This window comes from Thamnophis elegans, chromosome 1 (genome assembly GCF_009769535.1).
Source record: "Thamnophis elegans isolate rThaEle1 chromosome 1, rThaEle1.pri, whole genome shotgun sequence".
Taxonomy (NCBI): domain Eukaryota; kingdom Metazoa; phylum Chordata; class Lepidosauria; order Squamata; family Colubridae; genus Thamnophis; species Thamnophis elegans.
The window spans coordinates 124,213,234-124,232,057 of NC_045541.1; positions in this window are offsets into that span (position 1 = coordinate 124,213,234).

Consider the following 18,824-nt stretch of genomic DNA (forward strand, 5'->3'; position numbering starts at 1 on the left):
ATTTATCGGAGGTTCAAGATGCATTCCCTGCAATCCATCTTGGAGAGGGTTCGTGTCAGTGAAGTCAGTGAAGTCGTGAGCAATCAGGAAGCATTCGAACTGGGTTATATACGATTCCCAAGTCTCGGAGCCCTGGCTGAACGGAGCGAAGGTTAGGGTGGCCATTCCTGTCAGAAGTCAGCTGTGACGTCTCGTCGCGAGTAACAGAGCTCGGTTTCAATTTGTGACTTCAGCTAGTGACTTCAGCTTGTAGTGATCAGTTCACTCCTGACCTCAGTTCGGCGATCCCACATTCGTTGCCAGTATTGATGGGTTATGGCCGAAGTAACTGAGGTAGAGACAGGAATAAAGGCTAACAAGTTTATTCCTTAACGTAACAAGCTAACAAGGAAACCGGCTTCGAGACAGGCACAGCACGGCTTCTCATCTGGCAGCTCCCTTTTATACTCGGGGCTGTCAGATGGTAAGCCAATCAGCCGTCGGCTATCTCCCGCCATTACCCAAACTTTGTGAGCATGCTCAGAACGTGAAAATTATTATTTTGCTTTTTGTTTTATTATTTCTTGTGGAGCTGTCAGGAATCATGGGGAACTGATTCTAGACAATAATAGTCCAAAGAAGTTAAAAATATAGTCCCATAATCATTGAACAACTCCAAAGTATGTGATCACTGTTTCATCAGGGTCTTTTATTTTCACTTAATTTGCCGACTCTCTCTTGGAGGCCCACTTTATGGCTTTTTTCCCCTGAGATGGCCTTTAATTCTGGTACTGGAAAGCTATTTGTTCTGATGTCACTACTCTTAATATAAGTTTGGCACCTCATGAATCCACCCGCTTTGTACGAGCTTTTAACAGTGGTATTTTGTAACCTGGTTTATGTATATTGTACTACCTTATTGATTAACTGCTGCTGAATGCTGTTTTTCCTGTTCGTACTGTTGCACAGGAGACTGTTACTTCTTGCTGTGTACTTTAGCTTTATGTAGATTCCTGTGAAAATGAAAAACAAAGCAAAAACAGGTAATAAATATCGGAAATAAATAATTTTGTGGAGCAAAACTGGCGGAGCACTCCAAAGATGTAATCTCAGAGCAGGAGACCTTATTCATGCCTTTCTGCCTTAATCTGAATCTTCAGTTATTTCTGCTCTACCACTTACAATGGTCTTGATTTAAAAATAAAAGAGAAAACAAAACAAATGCAAATCTAGATCCTCTTAATTCTTAAACCATGCTGTGCCAAATGCATTCTGAAAGAACCTTCTAATTAGGAAGCTCACAGAGCCTTAAAACTCAGTGAAGATGCAAAGATTTTCAGAGTAAGGACTACTGGACTGGAGGGCTCTTTGTTTGGAAACTGACACAGCTGAGTCACCCAGCAGATCTATCCTACCCAAACAATACAGAGAAGCCAACAAGTTCTGAGGGGTGGGGGCATCATTTTCAGGTAGGTTTACACTGGGTCATTCCAGCCTTCCCAATTGATTTTGCACGCAAATCCTGCATTGTGCAGCTGCCAGGGATTGTCACTCAATAACCCATTCAGAAAGAAAGAGGTCCAAATCAGAAATGAATACAGCCAGCAAGGGCACTTTATAAATAGCAAAGGACACGCATTAGAATGGTTTTCTCTCTCTGGAGTTGTTCATCAGTAGTTGAACAGTTTCTCAGATAGTATCAAGAGATACCTACTTTCCACTTAACAAGGAAAAAAAAATACTTTTGGCACCAGGTTTCATAAGCAATTTTCTCTCTCCCTCTTTCTTTGAATGTATTCTGTTTTACTTAGAAGTATTTAGCAATCAGGAAGGTGATACTTTTCAAAAGCTACCCCACATCCAACCACATGTGAATAGTTTTGAGTTCATTAAAAAAAAAGTGTTTGTTTGCCATGGGAGGCACTGCTAAAGAGAAACTTTGAGACAGGAGGCAAAAGATAAAACAGCTTTGCAAATGAGATGCTGAGAACATTGCCAGCACACTGACCATGCTTGTGTGATGTTTTACTCTGGGACCTCTTCACAGGATTCTGATGTCTCACAATATGACATCTTGGTAATACACTGAATATGCATTATTTACAGGGTCTATGCCACCTCTGATATGCCTTTGCTCACATTGGGCTCGGCAGGTATCCACCAAAGCTTTATGAAGCTTGAGGGTTGCCGCGTGCATTGCAAGTTCAAATCTGTTTAAAGAATAAAATCGTAGCATAGCAACTCCAGAGTTCTTTGGCATCACGCAAGGCGATAAAACTTTAAATCTACTTTTACTGACTTCTGGTTTGGAAGTACATTAAAGGCCAGTCAGTCTGCCACTGTTTTTAACAACCTGGCATGCCAGCAAGAAGTACAATCAATACTGTAGTTATTGAGTAATTATGGGATATGCCCAGAAATATAAACATTGGGGTATTTCAATAAGACCTAATAAGTAATAATGGTGCTCGATGAAAAAGAAGATAATCAGAAAACAAAACAATCATAATGTAGCTGACTGGCAACAAAATGATTATGGCCAGGAATCAAAAACCACTCTAATCAAATGCAAATTATCAAAATAGTTGCTTAAAAGTGGAATCAAACAGTATAACTCTAAAGAGTGATATCCCATTTTCTGCTTCTTTTTTAGCTCCATGCTTCAATAGTCAATGAATCGCCATTTATATGCTAATCTTCACAGAGACAGTTTTTCCCACTCAAAGTCTTAATTTCTGTTTAGTGATAAGTAATAGGGAAGCCTAATTTGCACTAGAAAAGTTAAACTTTTGTAATGTACACATTGCTCAATAGAGCTATTATTTAGCAGGTGCCAGGATAACAGATGCCACTTATGCATGAAGTGTTAGATTCTCTACACACAAAAGAGAGTCTGCCTTGCATCTGCTATATAAAATGGATACAAATTCCCTGGTAAGTTCTCCCACCTGAGAGATAAAACCTCCCACTAATATGGTCAAGTTCTATAACAGAACTACTTACAGTGTCCTAGAGAATCTGATGGCCTGGCTAAGGTAGCCGCTGCTTCAGTGCAGCTTAGCCTACTGTAACTAATTGATACCCTATATTGTTCTAGCAGCAATGTCAAAGCAATGTGATGTTCTGGTATCATCATTCAAAGTGCTCATTTGGGAAAGGAGGCAGGGAAGCTTTCAGAAGCTGGATAGGTGATAAATTGTTTTTATTGTCCAATAGGAATCTGCTTTGGTGCTGAATTCCATCGATGAGGTTCTCCTAAGTGTCCTTCCATTGTCAGAACTGTACATAGCAAGAATATACCTGGCAAAAGTATGTCAACTTTGTTTTTGTTGGCATTCTGTTGAGCTGTGAAAACATTTATGTGCCTGGCTATTTCCATGCTAGTGACTCACATCATTTCATAGCTTTACGCTGTCACTATTGAAGTAATATAAAGCACATCCTTATTGCTATTTATTATTATGGCACAAGGATGGCTGAACAACTGTAGAAGACACTCCAAATTACTAGTGCAGAAATTACTGTTCTGTGACTCGTGTTTAACTAGTCTTAGTCTCAGTCTTTCTCTTACTTGTCCTCTCTCTCTTCTTATCAAAGTTTACTATGCATCTAGCATCAAATTTGCAAATGATACCAAGCTGGCAGGAATGGTCAACACTCCAGAAGATAGGTTTAAGATATAGACTTGAAAATTGGGCACTATCTAACAAAATGAAATTCAATTGTGAAAAAGTAAACTTCTACATTTAGGTTCTACATTTAGACCAAAAAACCCAAATGCACAGATATAGTATAGGTGGTATCTGGCTCAATAGTATTAACTGTGAGAGGGTCTTGAAGTCTTAGTGGACAATCATTTAAATATGAGCCAGCAATGTGCTGTAGCTGCCAAAAAGGCCAACAAAATACTAGGCTGTATTAACAGAGGTATAGAAATAAGTTCACATGAAGTATTAATAGCACTTTACAATGTCTTGGTAAGACCACACTTGGAATACTGCATCCAGTTTTGGTCATAGATAGATAGATAGATAGATAGATAGATAGATAGATAGATAGATAGATAGATAATGTATAGGTATAGGTATAGGTATAGCTATAGCTATAGACATAGCTATAGCTATAGACATAGACATAGATATGGATATAGATATTGAGACACTAGAAAGAGTGCAGAAAAGAGCAACAAAGATGATTAGGAGAGTAGATATTGAAAGATGTAAAGAATGATTGGTGGAATTGGGTATGTTTGGTTTAAGGAAAACAAGGATTACGGGTGACATGATAGCAGTGTTCCAATGTGGTAGGGATTGCCACAAAGAAGAGGGAATCAAGCTTTTCTCTAAAGCACCTTAAGGCAGGACAAGAAGCAATGGATGGAAACTAATAAAGCAACCTAGAACTAAGGAGAAACTTCCTGACAGAACAATTAATCAGTGGAACAACTTGCTCCAACACTGGAAACTTTTAAGAAGAGATTGGACAACAATTTGTCTGACATATGTAGTATAGGGTTTCCTGCTTGAGCAGAGAAAGTTGGACTTGAAGACCCCCAAGATCTCTTCCAACTCTACTATTCTATATATTCCAGTATACTAGTAAGTTTTCCCAGATCCTTCAAATAATGGCCTATGGAAGTGTCAACCATCAAGAGAAGGGAACATTGAGGAATTTATTAATTCCTGGTGTTGCATCCAGGTAGCTTGGAACATCAAGCCAACTTTTATTGATCTTGAAAGCTAAAGCAAGATTTGACCTGTATTTGGAAGTGTTAAAGTGTGTGTGGGATGGGGGGGAAAGAAGTCCTGAAAGAAGTCAGTGTTAAACTACCAACATTTCTATGAACTCACCAGAAGCCAAGCTCTCAATTTAAAGATTTCACTTTTTAATTCCAGAAAAAAAGACTGAAACAAATTCTACACCTTTATCCAAGAAAAAAAGTTTACACAGTGTCATCATATCTACAGAATATCATTTATCAGTCTGTTTCCCATTCACTTCTAAGGAAAAAGCAATGGTTGGATGTGGAGACTGAGTATTCTGCTGTGCTAATTACCATTCACCCCATCTTAAAATTGGGAAAGTTATCTTTTCCAAATAGGATATATTAGACAATTTCTTGTACTATAAAATTAACAAACAACCAAACAAATCCAAACATGAATATAAGCAGTAAGGCAGCTTTTTGTAAACAAGAATATTCCAGGGTGCACAAAAAGCCCAACTATGCTAAATTATTCAGAAATTCCATTTTAAATTTCTAGTCTAAAGGTTCACCTTTTTTTCCTGCCAGTGAATTTTGTAATGACATGCTTTTATCAGGAACAAAAAAAAAACCATAGTGACATTTGCAAATAAATAAATGGTACTGTGATGCAAAAATCAACTATTAATCTCTTCCATGACATTCAAGAGGCAGAGATAGCATTCATAAACTTACAAGCTTCGCTGTTACTTATCTCTACTTTAAAACAATATTTTCCCAGTCTATCTGTGTTTTGCCCAGTCAGATTTCATGATGGTCAGCATGCATTGAAAAGTGGCAGTTCATATAGATTAAATGCTTTTTTTGAGATTTATTTCAAGCCCTACATTCAGACTGAATTGTATGTGTTCTGGGACAAAATCATATTATGAGAGAAGCAAGAGGTCTATCCAGGGAAGGAGAGCAAAAAGGAGAACAAGAAAATTTATTTCCCAGGCCCGAGGCCTAGTTGTCATGCATTGAAAACAATGTGATAACATGAGATGGTCTCCCCAAAGTTGCTCAGAAAGCTAGGGCAACATGCCTAAACACATCATCATGTACTATGATGTGTCACTTGAGATTTCCTACTGTTTTTCCTGCTATTATAATAATCCTAGCTTCAAATGGATCTGATATAGCTATTGGCTTTTATGTGAACCTAGGAGACAAATATTTGACAAGTCAGCAGGCAGCCAACAATTCAGAATTACTTGATTTACGTAGTTTAGTTTAATTAAGATTCAAGTATAAAAATTGAATATCTTTGTGGCTTAGATGAAAGTATGGATCAATCCTGTTTTGACCAAGGAGCAACATCATTTTATAATTACAAGATTGATATTTTTTTCTATAACTCCCCTGCCCCTTCCCCCAGAAAGGAAAAAAAAAACTCAGCATAATTGATAAAAGATGAATCGAAGTAGAGAGGATTGATGTTACGGCTAAAGGCAGCATTAGAGATTGGGTACTCATTTAGCTTTTCAGGCGGCCTGATGAGTCATCCCACATAAATGAAGTTTGTGATATGTAATGAAAAGCTTTCTATCCTCACTGCAATCAAATTAGCAGATACTTTGAAGAAGGAATGCTTAATGTTACTTCACATTTGTTGCAGATCAAGGATATTTTAGGAGAGGCTTTGGCTCCTGTTTGGATACTGAAGGTATTAGATCAAGGTCACCTCTGGAAAATAATGAGTGAGAAGTCAGTTATAAACATGCAAACCTAAAATATCATCAGTCTGCTTCACTGCCTGAAAGTAATAGAGCATTTTCCCCAAATTGGTCATTCTCTTTTTCTGAGAATAATGTTCATCTGCCCTGTTTTAAATAATAGGATAAAATATGCTTGTGGGAGGGTGTGATGGGGAAGAGGAAGGTTAAGAAAAGTAATCTTCTTCCATTAAGGCAGAAAAAAATCAGGCTGCCTTACAGCTTTTGCCACTGAAGGCTGCAAAAGCATGGGATTATGTAGATAAATGGGTTCTGCCTTCATGGTTATCAGAGCCAATCTGCAAAAAAAGACTACATCTGAATTAGCAAGGGTAATTATGGGTGCTTTGAGAGTAGAGTTCACATCTGTAGGAGGAGCAGATGCAGTAAGCTGCAGCCTAACCTTCCCTGACCTCTGCAGATATATTACAGGTAAGGGGCTTCCTTGCCCACAGTCTTCAGATATAGACTAACTCATAAACCCCAGCCCATCTACACCCTACCTTTAGTGATCCATTCAGTTTCACTGGAATTGTATGCCTAATGTTGTTAGGGAGAAAACAGTAGGGCTTGCAAAACTTTACATCTGAAAAACTGAAATATATTTTGGAGCAGAGAAAGAACTAAGGCAACCCCTGCCTTCAAGTCACCGTTTCCTAGAGTTGCAATTTCCTCCCGGCTGCTGCAATATGATCTTAAAACAGTGTTTCTCAAACCAGGCAACTTTAAGATCTTTGGACCTCAATTTCCAGAATTCCCCAGCCAGCCTTGGAAATTGAAGTCTATACATCTTAAAGTTGCCAAGTTTTTTAAAAAACCACTGATGTATAGTGTGCATCAGTGGTGAGTTTCTACCGGTTCGGACCATTTCAGCCGAACCAGTAGTGGTTTGGCAGCCTGGGTCACTGGAACTGGCAGCCTGCCACACCCCCAAACTGGTTAGCCAGGTGCTAACCAAATGCTGCCATCTTGTTTTTTGCTTCTGCACATGCACAGAGCAATTTTTATTGCACTGCACATGCACACACAGTGCACATGCACATGTAGCATGCATCAAGTGCATACACATCAAGCACACCCACAAGCAAATTGGCAACCCACGCCTGTGTTGCATGCAGGTGCTATGTCCATGGATCCATGCACTTTGAAGCACCTTTATCTTTGAACTTACATAGGCATTGGATTGGAATATTTCCATAGGAACAAAGTAGTATGGGCTACAACAGAAAATATCACAATTAGCAATAATTAGCACATAATTTTGCTTGGACTATGACAATTCTATTCTGGCCCCTTGGACCTAAAGCACGAAGCCATTCCTGAAACATTCTTTTCCCACATTGTCAGCTGTCCAATTATGTTGTGCCTCAGCCCTATTCTTCTCTTCAAGAAAGAGGAGAAAAAGCAGGGCAGGATGAAGATGACACAAAGGGATATTACCAGTATTCCAATAGTACTGAAGGTGAGATCTACTCAGGGGTGGGATTCTACCAGTTTGGACCACATCGCCTGAACCCGTAGCACCAACAATCAAGTGGCCCTGCTTGCCCGCTCCTACACTTTACCTCCTATATCTTCTCAGCTGAGTCACGCAGCAGAGTGGATTGCCTAACCTCAGCTGTTTTCCTCCCCAGCACTAATGCGGAAAGCAAGTTCTCTCAAAACTGCGCAGGTGTACACAGTGTGCCTTAGGCGTGTGCGTGAACAAACTGCATGATCACCAAACCAGTTATTAAACTGATAAGATCTGAACTGTTATCTACAGTTCAGCGGTTCTAATCTCACCGGCTCAGGGTTGACTCAGCCTTCCATCCTTCCGAGGTGGGTGAAATGAGGACCCGGATTGTTGTTGGGGGCAATATGCTGACTCTGTAAACTGCTTAGAGAGGGCTGAAAGCCCTATGAAGCGGTATATAAGTCTAACTGCTATTGCTATTGCTATTGCTACTCTGCATTGTTCACCTATTGTCCATTCCTTGGAACAGGAGAGTCAACAGTAGGGACACTTTGTTTCCCAAAAAATAGAAAAGGGAACAAGGGGATCGGCCATATTAGACTTAATTCTCACTAACAGAGAGGGAATGTTCGAAGGTGTTGAAGCCACAGGAACCATGGGGCCACACTTGGAATACTGCATTCAGTTTTGGTTGTCACGATGTAGAAAAGATGTGGAGACTCTAGAAAGAGTGCAGAGAAGAGCAACAAAGATGATTAGGGGACTGGAGACTAAAACATATGAAGAACAGTTGCAGGAATTGGCTATGTCTAGTTTAATGAAAAGAAGAACTAGGGGGGACATGATAGCAGTATTCCAATATCTCAGGGGTTGCCACAAAGAAGAGGGAGTCAAACTATTTCCAAGGCACCTGAGGGTAGAACAAGAAGCAATGGGTGGAAACTAATCAAGGAGAGAAGCAACTTAGAACTGAGGAGAAATTTCCTGACAGTTAGAACAATTAATCAGTGGAACAGCTTGCCTCCAGAGGTTGTGAATGCCCCATTACTGGAAGTCTTTAAGAAGATGTTGGATAGTCATTTGTCTGAAATGGGTTTCTTGCCTAGGCAGGGAGTTGGACTAGAAGACCTCCAGGGTCCCTTCCAACTCTGCTCTTGAATTGTATTGTATTGTATATCCTGACCTCTGACAACTTTGCTCCAGTTGCATTATTTGTCCTGTATATATTCAGGCTTTCACTCCCAGTATCTGGAACAAAGATATAACTTCATCTATGCTGGTTCCCATATGATCAAAGAATATGAAAGTTTTTCTCTGCTGCAGGAATTCAGAAAGTGAAAAATCCCCCCCCTTCAAAAATGGGGAAAGATTGTGTAAACCATCTTCAGCGAGTACTCGATATGTCCCTAATACAGTAAGAGAAAATATATACTACTATGGCTCTATGATGATTATACAAGAAAGAACTCCAGACATTTTGTACTTCAAAATGGCCGCATCAGATCTAGTCTCAAAACAAAGAAAAAGAAAAATATGGGATGACAGCTTTGAATTATTTTTACAAGTCATGTGTTCCACTATAAAACAATAGCATATGCTTTGTCAGAGCAAAGGGAAAATTTTATTTGCTACTGAAACAGCTTGGTAAATTGTTCTTAGCCTCCTCTGGAAGGTACCAAAGCTAGAAGCAACAGCAAGGGGATGTTTCTCTTGAAACTTACGTGTGAGAGATTCCCTAGAATTTGCACTCCTTTAGAAAAACAAACCAAAGCAAAAAGACAGAAAAGAGGAATGGAGATTCAAAGCAATTCTGCAGTGAGAATTGATATGTTTAATGGACCTGTGTTATTTTTTTTATGATCTATAAAAGTAATTGCAATCAAAGTGATTACAATTACACTATTAAATTGGCCTATAATTGAATATCCCTTCTTTCAGTAAACAAAGTTTAATAAAATCTATAGACTATCTTAGCACTATGCATTTTCTAAATGGTTCCAAGTACCAAAACTTTTCCTGGAGTTACTGCTATTAATAGAATATGCTATACCAAAGTGACAAACCCCAAAACTCTGTGGGATAGAGTTTTAACACATAATAGCTGTTCTGTTTATCTGTGTTTATTCTCATTACCATGATCCAACTAATCCTTTTATAATATACTTAGGGATAATTTCAGTACAAAAGGTGTTATATAAAAGTAAATTATATACTTTTCTAATCTACTGTGGATTATTTCTTACCAAGAAAGTTATATGCTGTTTTGATCTAGCTGTAATGTAACTATTTAGTGGCAAAGAAGAGACCATTCTCCTGGTATGACTCCTTTGTGAAGATGCCTAATGGTGTGTTGAAAATGCTTGGGTAGCATAAGGAGTTCAAAACGGCATCATTACAAAAATGTAATATAATTGATCTTGATGTACTTTCGGATGGTAAAATGTATTATTTTTGTAATCTGTTATAAATAGCATAAAAAGAAGGCTCCTTGTCAAAAGTAATGCAAGATAATCTAAAGAACCAATGCCAGTTCAATCCAAGAAATGAATTTTAGTCTATCACATTTTATTGTTATCATTAATTACACTCTATTCACAACAATGTGAAGGTACAGCTACCAGTTCCTTAACTGGTGCTGACCTTCATATGAATTTTTTTCAAAGAATCTAGGACAGTGATGGCTAACCTTTTTGTCAGCATGTGCTGACATAATGCAATGCACATGACACCCTGCTCCCCTATGCCCCATCCCCCTGTTCATGCACGTGTCACCCCCCGTGCTCCCTCCTGTGCATGTGTGCATGACCCTCTGCACCCCATTTTGGGCTTAGTAGGCCTCCCTACAGCCTCCTGGGACCAACAAGCTGGGGGGCGCTGCACCCACCCGTGCACTCCCAACATATGCGTGCATGATACCCCCTGCACATGCCTCTGCATCTCCCACCCCCACTCATGCACAGCAGAGACCTGAAAATCAGCTGGCTGGTGGGAGCCATGTGCGCATATGCGGTGGTGTTGAGCTGGGATGTCGGCTCGTGTGCCCACAGAGAGGGCTCTCCATGTCACCTGCATACCACCTGTAGCATGCATGCCATAGGTTCGCTATCACGGAACTAGGATATCATAATACAGGGGTTCTCAACATTTTGTTCACCATGGAGCCCTTTTTAAATACCCTTTGTGTCCACAGACTATGGTCACACACAACCCCCACCCCCACAAGACTTAACTCAAGATTTAAATCATAACATTTCTTCAAGCCTTCCTGGACCACATCGTGACCCCCCTGGGCCCGTAGACCACAGGCTGAGAACCACTGTCGTAATGGATTGGTGTAATATATGTGCAGATCTAAGCAGTATGACCTGTTGCAATCGACAGATGGGAATTTTGCCAAGGTGTGGATTTTTTAATTGCTATCCAAGACTTGTGAATAGTGTGTCATTTACCACTCGGACCATCGTGGCCCATTTATGCCATAATCTTCCAATGTCAATTTTCAGAAGCATCACACGTGCACACGAGCGAACCAGTAGCAAAAATAATAGAAGCCCATCACTGATGTAATGTATGGTAAATAGTCATCAGTGTTCTTATTTTTTGGTCCAAACTAGCTAGTTCAGCTTGTGTCCAGTTAAATTGCAGCAGTGTATCATATCATAAGTATGGCTCAAGTATTTATGGCTTTGATTGTGTTTTCATCATTTAGTCTGATTTTCAAACTTTGGAATATTGCTTTTGGTTTTCTGATCAATTAAAAACTCAGTTCTTCTCTAATCATCATAGCTGCACTGTAGGCAAACTAATTCATTTGTTCAATAGATGTTATTTGAATCCTTGCAAATGCCTTACTCACATCCTTCATGAAAGATACCTGGTCTTTTGGGGGCACTACTTTCAATGCTCAGAGTCTTGGTCTGTTTACTGGTAGTTTTGCATATGTCATAATCAGTGACGTGCGGTGAGGGATACCGTTGGTGAGGCAAGAGCGCGGCAGCGGCGAGAAGCAACGTCCCCGCCGCTGTGTCCGACAGGCGTCTCTCGTTTATGATGGACATAAACGCGAGATGCCTGTTGGACACAGCGGCGGGGGTGTTGCTTCTTGCCGCTGCCACGCTCTGCCGCCTCACCCCCCGCCTCCTCCGTCCCCGCTGACATTCTTGGGAGCAGGTCAGGTGGCTGGCTGGCTGGGAGGAGAAGAGCAGTGAGTCTTTGTGCCAGCTGGCCGGCCAGGCAGGGAGCAGGTCAGGTGGGGGTGGATGGCTGGCTGGCTGGGAGGAGAAGAGCGGTGAGTCTTTGTGCCGGCCAGTCGGCCGGCCAAGCAGGCAGCAGGTCGGGTGGGGGTGAGTGGCTGGCTGGCTGGGGAGGGACTCACCGCTCTTCTCCCAGTCAGTCAGCCACTCACCCCCACCTGACCTGCTTCCTGCTTGGCCGGCCGGCCGGCCGGCACAAAGACTCACCGCTCTTCTCCTCCTAGCCAGCCAGCACCCACCCCCACCCGACAAGGGCTCACCACTCTTCTCCTCTCTTCTCCTCTTCCTCCTCCTCATCCTCCTCGCTCGGTGCTGGGCTGGCTGCTGAAGAAATGGCGGCTAGTGGTCAAAGAAAAACCTCTCCAGAATCACCCTTGCACTTGCGCAGTCGCTCAAGTGCAAGACATGATTCGCTGCTCCCAGATCAGGAGGCGGGAGAATCAGTGCCTCTTTTGCATATTAAATCTTTTGCTTTTTAACTCCGCCTTAACTTTTAAAAGGAGAAAAATTCCTTAAGCAAAAGAGGCCCTGAGTTCTCTCACCTCCTCCTAGTTAACACTGAGAGCAGACACCAAGCCACTGTGACTTGAAATCTGGTAGCAACTATCCTGGCTTTAATTCATTAAAAAAATATATTTAAAACTCTTTCCTTTCTCTCAGGAGACTGAGGAGGCTCCGCCTCCCTTGCCTCTGGTGACTGCACGTCCCTGGTCATAATATTCTCTTTTAATTTGTCTTGTCTGGTTCATAGGTTGTTTCAGTGTTGGCTGTACTGGTTCTGTACTTATTATTTCTTCTAAGTTATCATTTGTGTAGGTCTTATCAGTTATTTCCTTTATATTTGCAATTGTTATCTCAGTTTATTCTACTGTTATACTATTGTTTTGGTGTCTTTTATTTTGATAATTTTTCTGAATCTCTTCCAGTTCTGCTTCCCTGAATATTTTATTTCTGGTAATGAATCTGCTTTGATCTGCTAATTGTGGTTCAGTATTATCTGAGGCCAAATAAATTCTTTCCCAGTGCTCAAATATTCATTCTCAATAGCCCCACCTTTTTCATTCTGATTTAGAGTAGCAGGCCATAATGGTATGATTTTCAAATGTAGTATACTTTTGTTTTCTCCATGATTATTGTTTGTCCAGTAATCCTACAGGGCTATCCTGGTTGTCCAGTCAAAGCTCTTAAGTCTCATTCTCCACCTCTCAATAGATGTCCAGGAAATCTAACATCTGATGCGATCCTTGTTGACCTTGGCAACAACCAACCTGATATAAGATTATTTTTCTGTGTTCTCACCATAGTTAATGGTTAAAGGATACACTTAATCTGCTCTTTGCTAAGGCTTGTCTCGTAAAATATGCTACCACCATCATAGCTCTCAACCTCATTAGAACATCATAAGTCCTTTACCACAATAAGGGAATATCCATGTAGGGATTATTAATTGTTATTACCATCCTGTTAGGAGTCAAACTTCTGCTACCCAAGTGATCATCTAGTTTGCATCACATCCTTTAGCTACTATAAATAGATGTTCAATGATACTTGGGGAATCCTGTTTCTGAGATAGTACTCCTTACCCTCTGCAGGGCTATGTAAAGGGGGAAAAACATTTGATTCCACCAGTGAGAATTGCAAAAATGTTCCCAGAGTGTTCACCTATCTGCTGGAAATGCAACAAACAACATGGAACATGCTACCATATGTGGTGGACGTGCACAGCTGCAAAAAAGTATTGGAAAAAAATAAAAGATTGGCTAGATGAGATTACTACACATCAAGTTGCATTAAAACCTGAATTATTTTTGTTAGGGATTATAAAAGGAAATTATGAAAAAATACTAGATACTTAATTTTACACATCGTTACAGCAGCGAGAATTATATTCACATAAAATTGGAAAAATAATTATATACCAACAGAAGAAAATGTAATTAAACAATATTGGAATGTGCAGAGATGGATAGGCTCATGAAAGAACTAAAAGAGAAAGATGAATCTGAATACTACTCCATATGGGATTTATTGTACAATTAGCTAGAGGAAAGGAGGGGAAAAGCAGGAAAGCAAAAAAGAAAGGAAGAAAGATCAACAAAACAATAGACAACTACAAAACCGGAAAAGGATTAAAAGATTGAAATATGAGATAGACTATAGCAGATAAATATTACACAAAATGATGTAACTGTAGTAAAAACTGTTACACATAGAATATATAGAATATTACATATAGAATGAAAAAATGTATGAAATAATGTAAATGCACAAATATATGAAGTCACAGTTATAAAATATTTATTGGTATAGATAAAACAGACACAACAGATAGGTAAAAAAATGTAATGTGTTGCAAAGATGTGAAGTTTGCACAAACAAAATAAAATTTATTTTAAAAAACCATTTGATTCTGATATTTTCTCCTGCATCTTTCCCCACAGAAATTTTCTCGACACTGAGCTTGTCGATCAGAAAGGTCAACAGTTCGGCAGTTCAAATCCCTAGCACCGTGTAACAGAGTGAGCTCCCGTTACTTCTCCCAGCTTCTACCAACCTAGAAGTTCAAAAGCATGTTAAAATGCAAGTTAAAAAATAGGAACACCTTTGGTGGGAAGGTAACAGCACTCTGTGCACCTTTGGCATTTAGTCTTGCCAGTCACATGACCACAGAGATGTCTTCAGAGAGCACTGGCTCTTCAGCTTTGAAACAGAGATGAGCATTGCTCCCTAGAGTCAGGAACAACTAGCACATATGTGCGAGGGGAACCTTTACCTTTAGCTGCAGAAACTTTATTGGTAAAGAGAGAGAATAAACAATTACCACTCTACTTTTCATTAGCAGAATCTTGTACTGAATTGAAGTGTCTATGGAGATTCTCAGTCACCCAGGTCATGCTTTTCCCAAAGGTTTTTACTTTCAAAAGGTACTGGGCTTTCTTGTTTTACTTGAAGACATTTCGCTTCTCATCCAAGAAGCTTCTTCTGACTGAATGGTGGAAAATGGAAGGACTGCAAGGAATATAAATCCTTCCATTTCCCACCATTCAATCAGAACTGAAGAAGCTTCTTGAATGAAAAGCAAAAAGTCTTCAAGCAAACCAAGGAAGTTCAGCTATCTTTTGAAAGAAAGCACCTTTGGGCCAATTGGATTGAAGATCCATTGTTTCCAAAGAACATTCCTTGATCAGGCTTGCTATTATTCTTCTACTGCTAACTGTACAAACACTATTTCTTCACCTGAAGCATGATGAGGCTTCCTTAATATCTCTGTTCTGATTAATTCCATGTTGCCTCAATTTTGCATCCTTTCAATTCTTTCTCACAAATCTCAGCATTCATTTGTCCTTCCTTCAAGTTTTAATTATATCAATTAAAATAGTTAACCAACTATAAAATCATTGAACTTATCAGTCTGCAGGTGTCCGTCCTTTCCCCATTTCCTAAGAGGTGAGTGGAAAGTATTTTCTTTCTCCAAGTTTCTCAGCCTCATTTAATTGTTTATTATGTGTGGATCTTAGACTAAGGGAAGCTTAATAATTCAAGTCTTCACTAAGGATCTAAAAATCATCAAGGTAGTGTTTAAGAATATAGGAAGTTCCAAGCAGTGTGGTTTGCTAGAAAATTAGGGTGGTCTGTTAAATTCAAGATTTCTAGATATTCAGGGTTCCAAGTAACACCACAAATGAAAGAACACACCAAGGGTTGAGTTTCCTCAAAGTTTCATTTTATTAGAAATGTCATATTGGCACATCTTGAAAAACCTGAATCAAAAAAGTTTTCAGGTTTTCCCTACCCAAAAGAAAGTTCAAGTCCCAGACCAGCACTCACATGTCCATCACATGATCCAGTCAGGCACCATCTGAACTGGAGATGCCTCCCAGTCACCTCATCACAGCTGCGCGGCCAATTGACCTTGACGTTCTGAGAAAGAATATTATTATGGCTACATAGCATCCACACTCAGTATAATCCCCCCTCCCATTTCCCCACAGTAGAAAATATGGCAGGTGTGAAGTCCAAAAGGTAAAAGATGGCTCCCAGGTCTGACAAGGAAGTTCTTTACGCATCACTCTGAGGGCACCAATTACAATTAATACAACACTGGATTTTTTCCCCTATTGTTATTGTTTTATTTTATATATTTTTCATTGTGAATGCATGCATGCCTACAGCTATACTCAGTCAGGAGAGTAGTGGACAGAACAGCTTGTCTGCAAGTTATGCTACTTATTTTTATTAACTAAATTATTTTTTCTCTTGCCTTTCTATTAAAAGAAAGCTCACCTGCTGATAAAAGAAAATGTCTTTCTCAATAGTAAGCTGCTTAAGAAAAGAATACAGTCAATCTGTATCAGAAGCTTAACTCCATAGCTTCGGGAATTAATGGCATACAAATATAGAAAGTTGATAAATAAATAAATAAATAAACTTACCATAAGATAAGTGGTAAGGCAAAGATCAGCTCCCCCCCCCTTACAGATTCTGATCCTTTTCACCTCCACTTAGAAAGTCAGATTAATGTGCTGCCATATTCATTATTTCCATCCTAGGTTATTAGCTGGCTTAAGTGTGGAGTTTATCTGTATTTGCATTTTGAATATTCAAGCATATTTGTCCAATTAAAACTTCTGCCAAGCCTCCTGGCAAACTAATGTGCTAACAAAATTGAAAGATATTTTGGATAAACAGCCATAAATAATAATTCAGCAGCAACAGTTGGGGTTGTTTTGACAGATTCAGCCCTCTTAAAGAAATATGCAGTTCCATATTTGACACATATGTGCTTGTTGGAATTCCTGCCATGCTTAGGTTTCACTCAGATTGTATGCTAACTGCAAGGGTGGTAGACTTATTTTTGTCAGCAAAGTTGGAGCATTTATCTTTGCCACCACTTATTCCATATAACAAAGAAATACTTGGGAGAAATATATATTTTATACAGAGTAGGGATGCACTAGATTTTGCCAATGTGTCTGTCTTTATGCCACTGCACTTTCTTTATTTTGGTTATCTTAATGCCCAGAATAAGAAGTAGCTTCTTCATAGAGTGCTGAAATGTGTACTTGCATGACTAATCTTGTTGTGAAGCATCTTTTTGTCTTTAGATATGAAGGACACCTACACAATGACTTTTTTTTGGACAAAAAAGTCATTCCTTTCAACACAACATATAATATCCACTACATTTCTACCAGCATTTGTATATCTTAATTAACATTCTATCAAAGTACACAATCTGTTTGCTGCATTTTTTTTACCTTTGATTTGTAACCTGCAATAGTTCACTCCATTTTTTTATTGTTAAACACTACAATGTTGATCTTTGATACATTTTTATAGCATTTTTGTTTTAAAGATTGCAATTTAGAACAATAAAAAGTAATATAAACTAAAGAAATAGTTTGTGCAAACTATTTGCAAACATATAATCACATTAGAAACAAACACAAATTCTCTTGACCCAGTGCCTAAGGGAAAGGCCATGTGTATAAAGTTTTATCAAAAGTAAGCAGGGTTGGGGTTAACCATATCTTGGGGAAATGCTTTGTATAGGGCAGGTGCTGTGAAGTCACACCATCTGGGTTCCAAAAGATGTTTTTTTTTTTTTTTTAAAGAAATGGGATTCAGACTTGCTAACTCTCTTGGATCTTTTTTTAGATGATCAAAGCTGATCTGAGACCAGTGATCCTGCACAATAATCTGCTCCTGTACCATGAAGGTCTTCAAAATAGTGCTTCCGTTTCATCAATTTCTTCTGGGCATTAGCATTTGTAGTACTCCATTTCATTATTTAGTGTATCCCTATAATCCCCATATTAATCTGTGGAATACACATTCCAACAATCAATTTTCATCCCAAATAATTTCAACAAATTTATTTTTTAACTATTTTGGAAAGTACTAAGTATGAGTTGAGTTAGGAATTCCTCTTTTTCCTCCCTTTCAATGTTAATTGCTTCCCAAGATCCATACTTGACACTAATAAACTTAGATCGTCCAACATTCAGAATGTCTTATGTGAGTGGTGACCAACTGGTGGACCGTGAGAAAATTGTAATGGTGTGCAGAAAAATTATTTGCATTTTTTATATTGCACTAAATCAGGGGTCCTCAAACTATGGAACCTGGGCCAGATACATGGAATGAAGGTTTGTGTTGCTGCAGAGAGTCTCCCCCTTCAGGGTCTTTTTGTATGGATCAGAGGGGGGGGGGATTCTGACATGGGCTCTCCTTCAGGGGCTTTGTTGAAGGCCAGAGGGAAGTGCCATTGGTGGCAAAGAGCCAGAGGATCTTGTTCCAGTAGGACTGCATCATGGCCTGGAACTGGCTTACCATCTCAGCGTGCTGAGCCTTCAGGCACAGGTACCTGGCCTTGCACTCCCACAGGTCTTCCCTCTGCTTGGAAAACCTATGCTTGTAGTCCTCAGTGAAGTGCTTCTACTGAGTGTCCTTCTCACTCAGATCCAATCTGAACTGAGCTGTTTTGTCAACTCTTTCTCATGGTGGCTGCTTAGCTCCAATAACTGCTTCCTATTGGGGTCTGAAGGAGCCTGGATGGGGAGACAAGGAGTGGCTGGGAGAGGACAGGTGAATAGATGCCATCGAGGCACCTCTCAATGTGAGTGACATCGAGTTGGCCACACCCACCCAGTCACATGACTGCCTAGCCACACCCA